A 12,135-nucleotide genomic window follows, 5' to 3' on the forward strand; every position below is an offset into this window, starting at 1 on the left:
GTTTCTCATAAAAGTTTTCCTCCTTGTTCTGGGTGTGGGAGGAGACTTTCCCTATTTTGGGATTAGCTGTGGGATTACGAGCAGGGGAAGAGACAATAGTCTCTTCTGCACAGTGACTCTCTTGGGTGCAGGTTCAACGGGCTGCTTAACATTAGAACGTAAGAATGGCAATACTGGGTCAGACCAAAGGTCCATCTAGCCCAGTATCCTGTCTTCCGACTGGCTAATACCAGGTGCTTCAGAGGGAATGAATAGAACAGGTAATCGTGAAGTGATCCATCCTGTGTGGCCCATTCCCAGCTTCTGGCAAACAGAGGATAAGGACACCATCCCTGCCCATCCTGACTAATAGCCATCGATGGACCTATTCTCCATGAATTGACCTAGTCCTTTTTTGAACCCTATTATAGTCTTGACTTTCACAGCATTCTCTGGCCAGCAATTCCAGAGGTTGAGTGTGTGTTGTGTGCTTTTTAATTGTATCTATAAAGGTGTAATGGGACAGGGAGAAGAAGAACATACACCGATGATAACTTTTGTTTTTCCCTCTTGTATTCTGCTTAGTAGGAAGGAGAAAGAAGTCAAGGGTAAGAGCCCACCCCTGTTGTGAGATGGAAGGCACGCAAGAGCCATGAGACAGTGAGCATTGTTGATGCCAGGCTATGGCGATGCCATCTAGCTGGAAACGGAGCAGCCGTCACTGTCAGTGAGCTAAGTGTCTGGTTTGGTGAGGAGTCTGGTCACGGCCCACATGGCTCCAGGCAGGGATGCGCCGTTAGCTTGGTCTGTGTTTGTAAGAAAAGGTTCCCGTCTAGCTGTGGCTACGAGGGAGACAAGGTCCCCCGTTATCAGGGGCTGCTCATTTTGTCTGGCCAGGAGCGGTGTGTTCATCGCAGCGAAAGGTTGCATCTAGGAGGATGACTCTAGCTGGTGAGTTTCTTGCCTTCCTTCCATGTTTCTCTCTCTCTTCTCTAGTGTGTTGTCTGACCCACTTTCTCGGTCTGTCCTTGTCTCTACTTGTTCAGTCTCCTTTCGTTGAACACGGGCAGGCGTGCTAGGTGTGCATCCCCACTGGCTAGGTCTCGGAAGCCATGTAGAAGTGGGAGGGGACAAAAATCACGCGGGGCAGCGCGCGCGAGAGTGGAGCTTCACTGTCAGTGTTGACGCAGTCTCTGTTCATCGAGTGGGGTTGATGTAGACGGGATGGGAGAGGGAGTCAGGAATGAGGGCAAGATTTTGCCCATCAATTGAGTTTTGTGGAGTGATGGCTCCGTCTCGGCTTATTTGTGGCGCTTGCAGAGGAACAGTCGAGCAGCAGCCGAAGGAAAAGCTGGCAGAGGTGGACCTGAGCAGCCTGGACATCCTTGTAAGCAGAGATTAACAGTCCTCCGCTTTCTGCCATCCGCATAACTGACTGTGAGTAAGCCGTCAGTGCTTGGAATTCCTCATCTGTGCTCGCTCTAATTTTCTTCACAGGCCATGAGCTTCCTCACTGGGCACGGGGCTCTGTGGGATTGAGGCGGGGGAGGGGCCAGAGTCTGCTCTGCAGAGTGACTATGTCGGGTGCCGTTGCAAGGGGTGCTTTTTGGTTGTAATGCTAAAGGTGTAACGGGAAGAGGGTTGAGGGCAGATATGCTCAGTCCTCAAGTCTCTTCCTTCTCTATCACTGGGTGAGCTTCCCTGGTCATGCCACTCTAGGTATCCTCTCTGAAGCAGGCCATATTCAGTAGCGGACGTGAGCAGGGGTCTGAGAGTAGCCCTCGGCCTGTGTCTCCAGTCACCAAGTTGCACCACACATGTTATGTGGAGGGTCCAGGGCTCTGCACAGCACTCCGGGCTGACCTGCTCCAGGCTGGGCTCCTGGGTCCTAACCCTCGTGGTTACTGCTCCCCGAGGACTCTGCTGGCCCTGGAGCCCGACCCCAACCCGAGCGGCTCTTAAGGTCTGTGAGCGGTCGAAGGGCGGCCGGGAACTGAGGAGCAGCCACAGCCCCGGGACCCCACACAGCACAAGGACAAGGGTGGGGAGCGCTATGGCTACCTGCATCATTGCGCAACCTAGCGTAGCAGTCGCCCTACCCTGTCTGGCTCTGGCCTCTGGGCTGGTGAAGGGCTGGAGCCTCTGAGGGGCGGAGGTAGAACTTGCACTTCAGTGAGGGGTGAGGCCTCGTGGTGGTGGGGGGGATGCAGCTGCCACAGTTTTCTGTCTACCCCACCTCAGCTCCCCCAGTGAGGAAGGGGCTGGTGCTGCCCCTGCTGCCCACAGGCTGTCACTGCTCCTCCAGGGCAGATGCACGCTGCGCATTTCCCCAACTGGCCACCGGGTGTCACCGCTGCTCCAGGAGAAACACAGTCTGTATGTTACCCTGCCTACCCGCCGGATGGCGGTGATGGTCCAAGGCAGACAGCCCAGACATTACCCCGGCTGGCCACCGAGTATCAGTGCAGCGCTGTGGGGGGGAAATGATTTCTGCCTTACCCTGAGTGGCCACGTAGTGTCTGTGTTGCTCCACGAGGGAAATGCTTTGTGCTTTGCCGCGAGTGGCCACCAAGTGTCACTGCTGCTGCATGGGGGACATGCTCTGTGCATTGCCGTGATTGGCCACTGGGTGTCACTGTTGCTCCAGGGCAACTTCATTCTGAGAAATAGCCCAGGTGGCCTCTAAGATACATGTGTGGTAAAGGCTGAGTACAGACGTCTGCTTCCCTTTAGGTGGGGTTCGGTTTGTAATAAAAGTTTTCCTCCTTGTTCTGGGTGAGAGGGAGAATTTCCCTATATTGGGAGCAGCTGATCTTCCTGGACAGGGAGGAGCATGTTCACCTGAGCAGAGGCCTGGAACCGGAAAGGTGAGTACAGGTGCTGAATTTGTCCTTCTTCCTATGTGTCTCTCTCATATGTTGGCCAGCATACTCTCTCTCTCTCTCTCCCCTTGTCCTGTCTCTTTGCATAGAACATGGGCAATGGTGCATGCTCACAGGCTTGGTCTGGGGCGTCTGCAACCCACTGGGGCATTGGGAGGGGGAAGAGAAACATGATGGTACTAGATCCTCCATTGGTAGTGGTGGGGGTGACTGTGGGAGTTGACTGTCACTGTTCATCAAGTGGGGCTGATGTACAGTGGATGGGAGAGGGAGGGCAGTATCTCGTACACCAATAGACCTTTGGGCAGTGATGGCTCCTGCTTGGGTTATATGCTGTGTTTGCAGAGGAATCGCCCAGGAGCCCCAGCCAGAGGAGAAACTGGAAGAAGTGAACCTGAGCAGCCTGGACATCCTTGTAAGCAGAGATGAACAGTCCTCTGCTTTCTGTCTTCTGCATGACTGGCTGTGAGTGAACAATTATGGCACTCTATTCCTCATCCGTACCACTCTAGTTTTCTTCCACCATTCTCCTGCTGCTCTCTGGCCCTGCTGTATCACGGCACACAGTGTCACTGTTGCTCCTTAAGGAAATGCTCTGTGCATTACCCCAGGTGCCCACCCAGTGCCACTGTTGCTCCATGGGGGAAATGCTTTGTGCATTACCTGGATTAGCCACCCAGTGTCACTGTTGCTTTATTTGGGAAATGCTCTGTGCAACTATACAGAGTGTCCACCCGGTGTCAATATTGCTTCATGAAGGAAATGCTCTGTGATTACCCGGGGTGGCCACACAGTCTCATTTTTGCTTCATGAGAGAAATGTTCTGTGCAATTACACTGAGTGGCCACCGGGTGTCACTGCTGTTCCGCAGGGGAAAAGCTCTGTCCATTTCCCCGATTGGCCATCTAGTGTCTCTGTTGCTCCATGAAAGAAATGCTCTGTGCAGTCGTCCAACTGGCCGCCCAATGTCACTGCTGCTTCTTAAGGGATTACTCTGAGGGTACTGCAGGTGACAACACAGTGTTACTGTTGATCAATGGGGGAAATTCTTTGTGCATTACCCCTTGTGGCCACCTAGTCAGTCTTGCTCCCTGAAATGCTTTGTGAATTACCTGGATTAGCCACCCAGTGTCACTGTTGATCCCTTTGGAACTACTTTGTGCATTACCTCGAGTGGCCACCAGGTGCCACTCCAGCTCCCTGAAATGTTTTCTTCATTACCTGGATTAGCCAACAGATGTCACTGTTGCTCCAGTAGGGTAATGCTTTGTGCATTACTCAAAGTGGCCACATGGTGTCATTTTTACTTCATGTGGGAAATGCTCTGTGCAATTACACCTAGTGGCCACCTGGTGTCACTGTTACTGCCTAAGGAAAATGCTTTGTGCATTCCCCTGGTGGGCCACCTGGTGTCACTGTTGCTCCAGGAGAGAAATGATCACTCAGTTTCTGTTCATCCAGTGGGGCTGATGGGGATGGGATGGGAGAGGGAGGCAGGGATGAGGGCAAGATTTCACACACCAATAGAGATTTGTGTAGTGATGGCTCATGCTTGGCTTTTGCAGCTGTGCTTGCAGAGGAATTGGCCACGAGCCCAAGCCACACGAGAAGCTGGCACAAGTGGACCTGAGCAACCTGGATATCCTTCTAAGCAGATATGAACAGTCCTCAGGTTTCCGCCTGGAAGATCTGGAAATGAACAGGTAAGGGAGGGATCCTGCTGAGTGTCCCCTCTCCAATCAATCCTCCGTCCCTCAGCGACACCCTTCCCGACTTACCTCCTACCCCACCAAGAAAATGACAACTTTGTGCCCCCTACCTTTACCAGAAAAGACCCCTTTTACTTGTGACGCGGTCCTGTTAGTAGGGTTAGGTGCACCCACGTGCCGGCTCTGAATACCACCGCATCTACCTACAACATCTCAACATGAACACATTTCAGAAAGGACCGCCACCTCAATCTCTTCCAACGTAGCCCGAGGAATCTCCTCTCTTTATCACCAAAGAGACATAAGGCCAGGAATTCGGACACAACTAACGGAGCTGTCCGAATCCCTACAGTTGACGCTCGTCAGTCCGACAGCGTTCTTTCTTGTGCACAAGAAAACAAAGGGTGAAAGTTGTGGTTGGTTGAGCGGTGTAAATTGGGCAGGGCAAAAGGACTTGAGGAAGGATTACACGGAAGTGAGGGTCCGAAAGGAGCCCCCCACCTCCCCTGTTCATTTCCAGACTTTGTGACGTTTGCTTGGTTGGGCCATTTCTTGGCTTTTTTGAGAAAAGGGGCGAATTTTCCACGGCCTCCGCCATCCCCTTACAGCCGCCCCTTCGCCACACCATGTTCCATCTGACCGGGATAGGTCCCAAATAAGATTTCACTTCAAATCTCAAAAAAGCCCGGTAGAAATCATTCTGTGGGAATTTACTGTGACTAAGAGAAACAGAAGTTCAATCCTTCTCAAGTGGTGGAGGGTCGGGGGGAGTCGCTAAGCCACAGGCACAGAAAGGCTCCCCTAGCTTAAGCGTGAGAGGTATAAGACCTTACACCCTGGTTACAGGGCAGTCATTTTGCCGTGCGTGTCAAAGTGACCTGTGGCTTAATTTGCATGGCAAAGGAGACCGAAACCCTCCTTACAGGGTGGTCCTTAAGCCAGGGGCCTTCCAATGAGCCAGAGCGAAAAGCGCTGTAAAGGAGAGACCTCCGTTCCCTCGGAAGTGGGTGGTCTCGTTGCCCAGCGAGTGCCAACGGCCCAAGAGGAGTTAGAAAGGGGAGACCTGCACCCTTCTGACAGGGAGGGGTCAACGGCCCGGGGCATTTTAAAGGCTAGGTCCTAAGGAGCTCAAACCCACAGAGACCTCAACCCCTTTTAAAGGGGGCTCGCTCCGCCTCAGCTATGGAAGGGACCCATAAAGCATTTTGGTTGTCAAGGAATGGACCTTGATCCTTGTTTACAGGGAGGTCCTTTTACCGGGCACCTGAAGGGGGATTAAGCCCGTGAGGAGAAGTGTCGAACCCGATCCCTCGGTAGAGGGGTGCGGTGTGTGCTGTGTGTGCGGTGTGTGCAGCCGTTGGCCGTGGCTTTTTCTTCCCTTTTCCTGCAGTTTCTTTGGTGCTTGTGTCGTCTTGTCCATTTTGTCCTTTGAGTTGCTAGAAAGAGAGAGGTGAAGCGGGTTAGCTGTGGCTCAGTAGAGAGCACGTGTACAAGGTAGATTCAGATGACATTGGCAAGGTACTCGGCCCTGCCGGAAATTACCCTAATTCCTACTTTTCGGCACCGATCTCTTTCAGAGCGCAGGAGAGCTTGCGGCAGAAGGCGGGTCCAGGTGGATGCAGAGGACGCGGGCTTTGACTTGGCTGAGTGCGTGAGTGAGGAGGGCACGGGACAGCTAGTAGGGCAAACCCTGAACTCTCTCAAGAGGCTGGTTTCTAGAACTACCTTCCAAATGGCAGTGTTACCTTGTGAAAGGCAGGAAAAGACCCACACCCTAGTTAGAGGGAGCTCACTTTGGACCTTGGCGTGAAGAGGGCCGACGCAGAGAGGAGAAAAGGGAAAGCGACCTGGACCCTGATTACAGGGCAGTCACCCTTTCTTTAATATAATAGACCTCCTTTACACAATGAGGGTGGGGGAGTCCTGAATGTGAAAAGATCTGGAAATGAACAGGTAAGGGAGGGATCCTGCTGAGTGTCCCCTTTCCAATCAATCCTCCGTCCCTCAGCGACACCCTTCCCGACTTACCTCCTACCCCACCAAGAAAATGACAACTTTGTGCCCCCTACCTTTACCAGAAAAGACCCCTTTTACTTGTGACGCGGTCCTGTTAGTAGGGTTAGGTGCACCCACGTGCCGGCTCTGAATACCACCGCATCTACCTACAACATCTCAACATGAACACATTTCAGAAAGGACCGCCACCTCAATCTCTTCCAACGTAGCCCGAGAAATCTCCTCTCTTTGGTGATTAATCACCAAAGAGACACAAGGCCAGGAATTGGGACACAACTAACGGAGCTGTCCGAATCCCTACAGTTGACGCTCGTCAGTCCGACAGCGTTCTTTCTTGTGCACAAGAAAACAAAGGGTGAAAGTTGTGGTTGGTTGAGCGGTGTAAATTGGGCGGGGCAAAAGGACTTGAGGAAGGATTACACGGAAGTGAGGGTCCGAAAGGAGCCCCCCACCTCCCCTGTTCATTTCCAGACTTTGTGACGTTTGCTTGGTTGGGTCATTTCTTGGCTTTTTTGAGAAAAGGGGCGAATTTTCCACGGCCTCCGCCATCCCCTTACAGCCGCCCCTTCGCCACACCATGTTCCATCTGACCGGGATAGGTCCCAAATAAGATTTCACTTCCAATCTCAAAAAAGCCAAGTAGAAATCATTCTGTGGGAATTTACTGTGACTAAGAGAAACAGAAGTTCAACCCTTCTCAAGTGGTGGAGGGTCGGGGGGAGTCGCTAAGCCACAGGTACGGAAAGGCTCCCCTAGCTTAAGCGTGAGAGGTATAAGACCTTACACCCTGGTTACAGGGCAGTCATTTTGCCGGGCGTGTCAAAGTGACCTGTGGCTTAATTTGCATGGCAAAGGAGACCGAAACCCTCCTTACAGGGTGGTCCTTAAGCCAGGAGCCTTCCAATGGGCCAGAGCGAAAAGCGCTGTAAAGGAGAGACCTCCGTTCCCTCGGAAGTGGGTGGTCTCGTTGCCCAGCGAGTGCCAACGGCCCAAGAGGAGTTAGAAAGGGGAGACCTGCACCCTTCTGACAGGGAGGGGTCAACGGCACGGGGCATTTTAAAGGCTAGGTCCTAAGAAGCCCAAACCCACAGAGACCTCAACCCGTTTTAAAGGGGGCTCGCTCCGCCTCAGCTATGGAAGGGACCCATAAAGCATTTTGGTTTGTAAGGAATGGACCTTGATCCTTGTTTACAGGGAGGTCCTTTTACCGGGCACCTGAAGGGGGATTAAGCCCGTGAGGAGAAGTGTCGAACCCGATCCCTCGGTAGAGGGGTGCGGTGTGTGCTGTGTGTGCGGTGTGTGCAGCCGTTGGCCGTGGCTTTTTCTTCCCTTTTCCTGCAGTTTCTTTGGTGCTTGTGTCGTCTTGTCCATTTTGTCCTTTGAGTTGCTAGAAAGAGAGAGGTGAAGCGGGTTAGCTGTGGCTCAGTAGAGAGCACGTGTACAAGGTAGATTCAGATCACATTGGCAAGGTACTCGGCCCTGCCGGAAATTACCCTAATTCCTACTTTTCGGCACCGATCTCTTCCAGAGCGCAGGAGAGCTTGCGGCAGAAGGCGGGTCCAGGTGGATGCAGAGGACGCGGGCTTTGACTTGTCTGAGTGCGTGAGTGAGGAGGGCACGGCACAGCTAGTAGGGCAAACCCTGAACCCTCTCAAGAGGCTGATTTCTAGAACTACCTTTCAAATGGCAGTGTTACCTTGTGAAAGGCAGGGAAAGACCCACACCCTAGTTAGAGGGAGCTCACTTTGGACCTTGGCGTGCAGAGGGCCGACGCAGAGAGGAGAAAAGGCAAAGCGACCTGGACCCTGATTACAGGGCAGTCACCCTTTCTTTAATATAATACACCTCCTTTACACAATGAGGGTGGGGGAGTCCTGAATGTGAAAAGATCTGGAAATGAACAGGTAAGGGAGGGATCCTGCTGAGTGTCCCCTTTCCAATCAATCCTCCGTCCCTCAGCGACACCCTTCCCGACTTACCTCCTACCCCACCAAGAAAATGACAACTTTGTGCCCCCTACCTTTACCAGAAAAGACCCCTTTTACTTGTGACGCGGTCCTGTTAGTAGGGTTAGGTGCACCCACGTGCCGGCTCTGAATACCACCGCATCTACCTACAACATCTCAACATGAACACATTTCAGAAAGGACCGCCACCTCAATCTCTTCCAACGTAGCCCGAGAAATCTCCTCTCTTTGGTGATTAATCACCAAAGAGACACAAGGCCAGGAATTGGGACACAACTAACGGAGCTGTCCGAATCCCTACAGTTGACGCTCGTCAGTCCGACAGCGTTCTTTCTTGTGCACAAGAAAACAAAGGGTGAAAGTTGTGGTTGGTTGAGCGGTGTAAATTGGGCGGCGCAAAAGGACTTGAGGAAGGATTACACGGAAGTGAGGGTCCGAAAGGAGCCCCCCACCTCCCCTGTTCATTTCCAGACTTTGTGACGTTTGCTTGGTTGGGCCATTTCTTGGCTTTTTTGAGAAAAGGGGCGAATTTTCCACGGCCTCCGCCATCCCCTTACAGCCGCCCCTTCGCCACACCATGTTCCATCTGACCGGGATAGGTCCCAAATAAGATTTCACTTCCAATCTCAAAAAAGCCAAGTAGAAATCATTCTGTGGGAATTTACTGTGACTAAGAGAAACAGAAGTTCAACCCTTCTCAAGTGGTGGAGGGTCCGGGGAGAGTCGCTAAGTCACAGGCACAGAAAGGCTCCCCTAGCTTAAGCGTGAGAGGTATAAGACCTTACACCCTGGTTACAGGGCAGTCATTTTGCCGTGCGTGTCAAAGTGACCTGTGGCTTAATTTGCATGGCAAAGGAGACCGAAACCCTCCTTACAGGGTGGTCCTTAAGCCAGGGGCCTTCCAATGGGCCAGAGCAAAAAGCGCTGTAAAGGAGAGACCTCCGTTCCCTCGGAAGTGGGTGGTCTCGTTGCCCAGCGAGTGCCAACGGCCCAAGAGGAGTTAGAAAGGGGAGACCTGCACCCTTCTGACAGGGAGGGGTCAACGGCACGGGGCATTTTAAAGGCTAGGTCCTAAGAAGCCCAAACCCACAGAGACCTCAACCCGTTTTAAAGGGGGCTCGCTCCGCCTCAGCTATGGAAGGGACCCATAAAGCATTTTGGTTTGTAAGGAATGGACCTTGATCCTTGTTTACAGGGAGGTCCTTTTACCGGGCACCTGAAGGGGGATTAAGCCCGTGAGGAGAAGTGTCGAACCCGATCCCTCGGTTGAGGGGTGCGGTGTGTGCTGTGTGTGCGGTGTGTGCAGCCGTTGGCCGTGGCTTTTTCTTCCCTTTTCCTGCAGTTTCTTTGGTGCTTGTGTCGTCTTGTCCATTTTGTCCTTTGAGTTGCTAGAAAGAGAGAGGTGAAGCGGGTTAGCTGTGGCTCAGTAGAGAGCACGTGTAAAAGGTAGATTCAGATCACATTGGCAAGGTACTCGGCCCTGCCGGAAATTACCCTAATTCCTACTTTTCGGCACCGATCTCTTTCAGAGCGCAGGAGAGCTTGCGGCAGAAGGCGGGTCCAGGTGGATGCAGAGGACGCGGGCTTTGACTTGGCTGAGTGCGTGAGTGAGGAGGGCACGGGACAGCTAGTAGGGCAAACCCTGAACCCTCTCAAGAGGCTGGTTTCTAGAACTACCTTTCAAATGGCAGTGTTACCTTGTGAAAGGCAGGAAAAGACCCACACCCTAGTTAGAGGGAGCTCACTTTGGACCTTGGCGTGAAGAGGGCCAACGCAGAGAGGAGAAAAGGGAAAGCGACCTGGACCCTGATTACAGGGCAGTCACCCTTTCTTTAGTAAAATACACCTCCTTTACACAATGAGGGTAGGGGAGTCCTGAATGTGAAAAGATCTGGAAATGAACAGGTAAGGGAGGGATCCTGCTGAGTGTCCCCTTTCCAATCAATCCTCCGTCCCTCAGCGACACCCTTCCCGACTTACCTCCTACCCCACCAAGAAAATGACAACTTTGTGCCCCCTACCTTTACCAGAAAAGACCCCTTTTACTTGTGACGCGGTCCTGTTAGTAGGGTTAGGTGCACCCACGTGCCGGCTCTGAATACCACCGCATCTACCTACAACATCTCAACATGAACACATTTCAGAAAGGACCGCCACCTCAATCTCTTCCAACGTAGCCCGAGGAATCTCCTCTCTTTGGTGATTAATCACCAAAGAGACACAAGGCCAGGAATTGGGACACAACTAACGGAGCTGTCCGAATCCCTACAGTTGACGCTCGTCAGTCCGACAGCGTTCTTTCTTGTGCACAAGAAAACAAAGGGTGAAAGTTGTGGTTGGTTGAGCGGTGTAAATTGGGCAGGGCAAAAGGACTTGAGGAAGGATTACACGGAAGTGAGGGTCCGAAAGGAGCCCCCCACCTCCCCTGTTCATTTCCAGACTTTGTGACGTTTGCTTGGTTGGGTCATTTCTTGGCTTTTTTGAGAAAAGGGGCGAATTTTCCACGGCCTCCGCCATCCCCTTACAGCCGCCCCTTCGCCACACCATGTTCCATCTGACCGGGATAGGTCCCAAATAAGATTTCACTTCCAATCTCAAAAAAGCCAAGTAGAAATCATTCTGTGGGAATTTACTGTGACTAAGAGAAACAGAAGTTCAACCCTTCTCAAGTGGTGGAGGGTCGGGGGGAGTCGCTAAGCCACAGGTACGGAAAGGCTCCCCTAGCTTAAGCGTGAGAGGTATAAGACCTTACACCCTGGTTACAGGGCAGTCATTTTGCCGGGCGTGTCAAAGTGACCTGTGGCTTAATTTGCATGGCAAAGGAGACCGAAACCCTCCTTACAGGGTGGTCCTTAAGCCAGGAGCCTTCCAATGGGCCAGAGCGAAAAGCGCTGTAAAGGAGAGACCTCCGTTCCCTCGGAAGTGGGTGGTCTCGTTGCCCAGCGAGTGCCAACGGCCCAAGAGGAGTTAGAAAGGGGAGACCTGCACCCTTCTGACAGGGAGGGGTCAACGGCACGGGGCATTTTAAAGGCTAGGTCCTAAGAAGCCCAAACCCACAGAGACCTCAACCCGTTTTAAAGGGGGCTCGCTCCGCCTCAGCTATGGAAGGGACCCATAAAGCATTTTGGTTTGTAAGGAGTGGACCTTGATCCTTGTTTACAGGGAGGTCCTTTTACCGGGCACCTGAAGGGGGATTAAGCCCGTGAGGAGAAGTGTCGAACCAGATCCCTCGGTAGAGGGGTGCGGTGTGTGCTGTGTGTGCGGTGTGTGCAGCCGTTGGCCGTGGCTTTTTCTTCCCTTTTCCTGCAGTTTCTTTGGTGCTTGTGTCGTCTTGTCCATTTTGTCCTTTGAGTTGCTAGAAAGAGAGAGGTGAAGCGGGTTAGCTGTGGCTCAGTAGAGAGCACGTGTACAAGGTAGATTCAGATCACATTGGCAAGGTACTCGGCCCTGCCGGAAATTACCCTAATTCCTACTTTTCGGCACCGATCTCTTCCAGAGCGCAGGAGAGCTTGCGGCAGAAGGCGGGTCCAGGTGGATGCAGAGGACGCGGGCTTTGACTTGGCTGAGTGCGTGAGTGAGGAG

At 52.6% G+C, this 12,135-nt stretch overlaps 1 long non-coding RNA gene across 2 annotated transcripts; it reads left to right on the plus strand.

Annotated features, from left to right (window-relative positions):
- The first annotated feature begins 570 nt into the window (after positions 1-570).
- LOC128827602 (uncharacterized) lies at positions 571-4,534 on the plus strand. Of its 2 annotated transcripts, none has more exons than XR_008443014.1 (5): positions 571-930; positions 1,300-1,416; positions 2,713-2,846; positions 3,207-3,326; positions 4,427-4,534. It is a non-coding gene; the product is annotated as an uncharacterized LOC128827602 (long non-coding RNA). The 2 variants fall into 2 exon arrangements; XR_008443015.1 differs by having other exon boundaries at positions 2,760-2,846.
- Positions 4,535-12,135: the final 7,601 nt, after the last annotated feature.

This window comes from Malaclemys terrapin, chromosome 22 (genome assembly GCF_027887155.1).
Source record: "Malaclemys terrapin pileata isolate rMalTer1 chromosome 22, rMalTer1.hap1, whole genome shotgun sequence".
NCBI lineage: Eukaryota > Metazoa > Chordata > Testudines > Emydidae > Malaclemys > Malaclemys terrapin.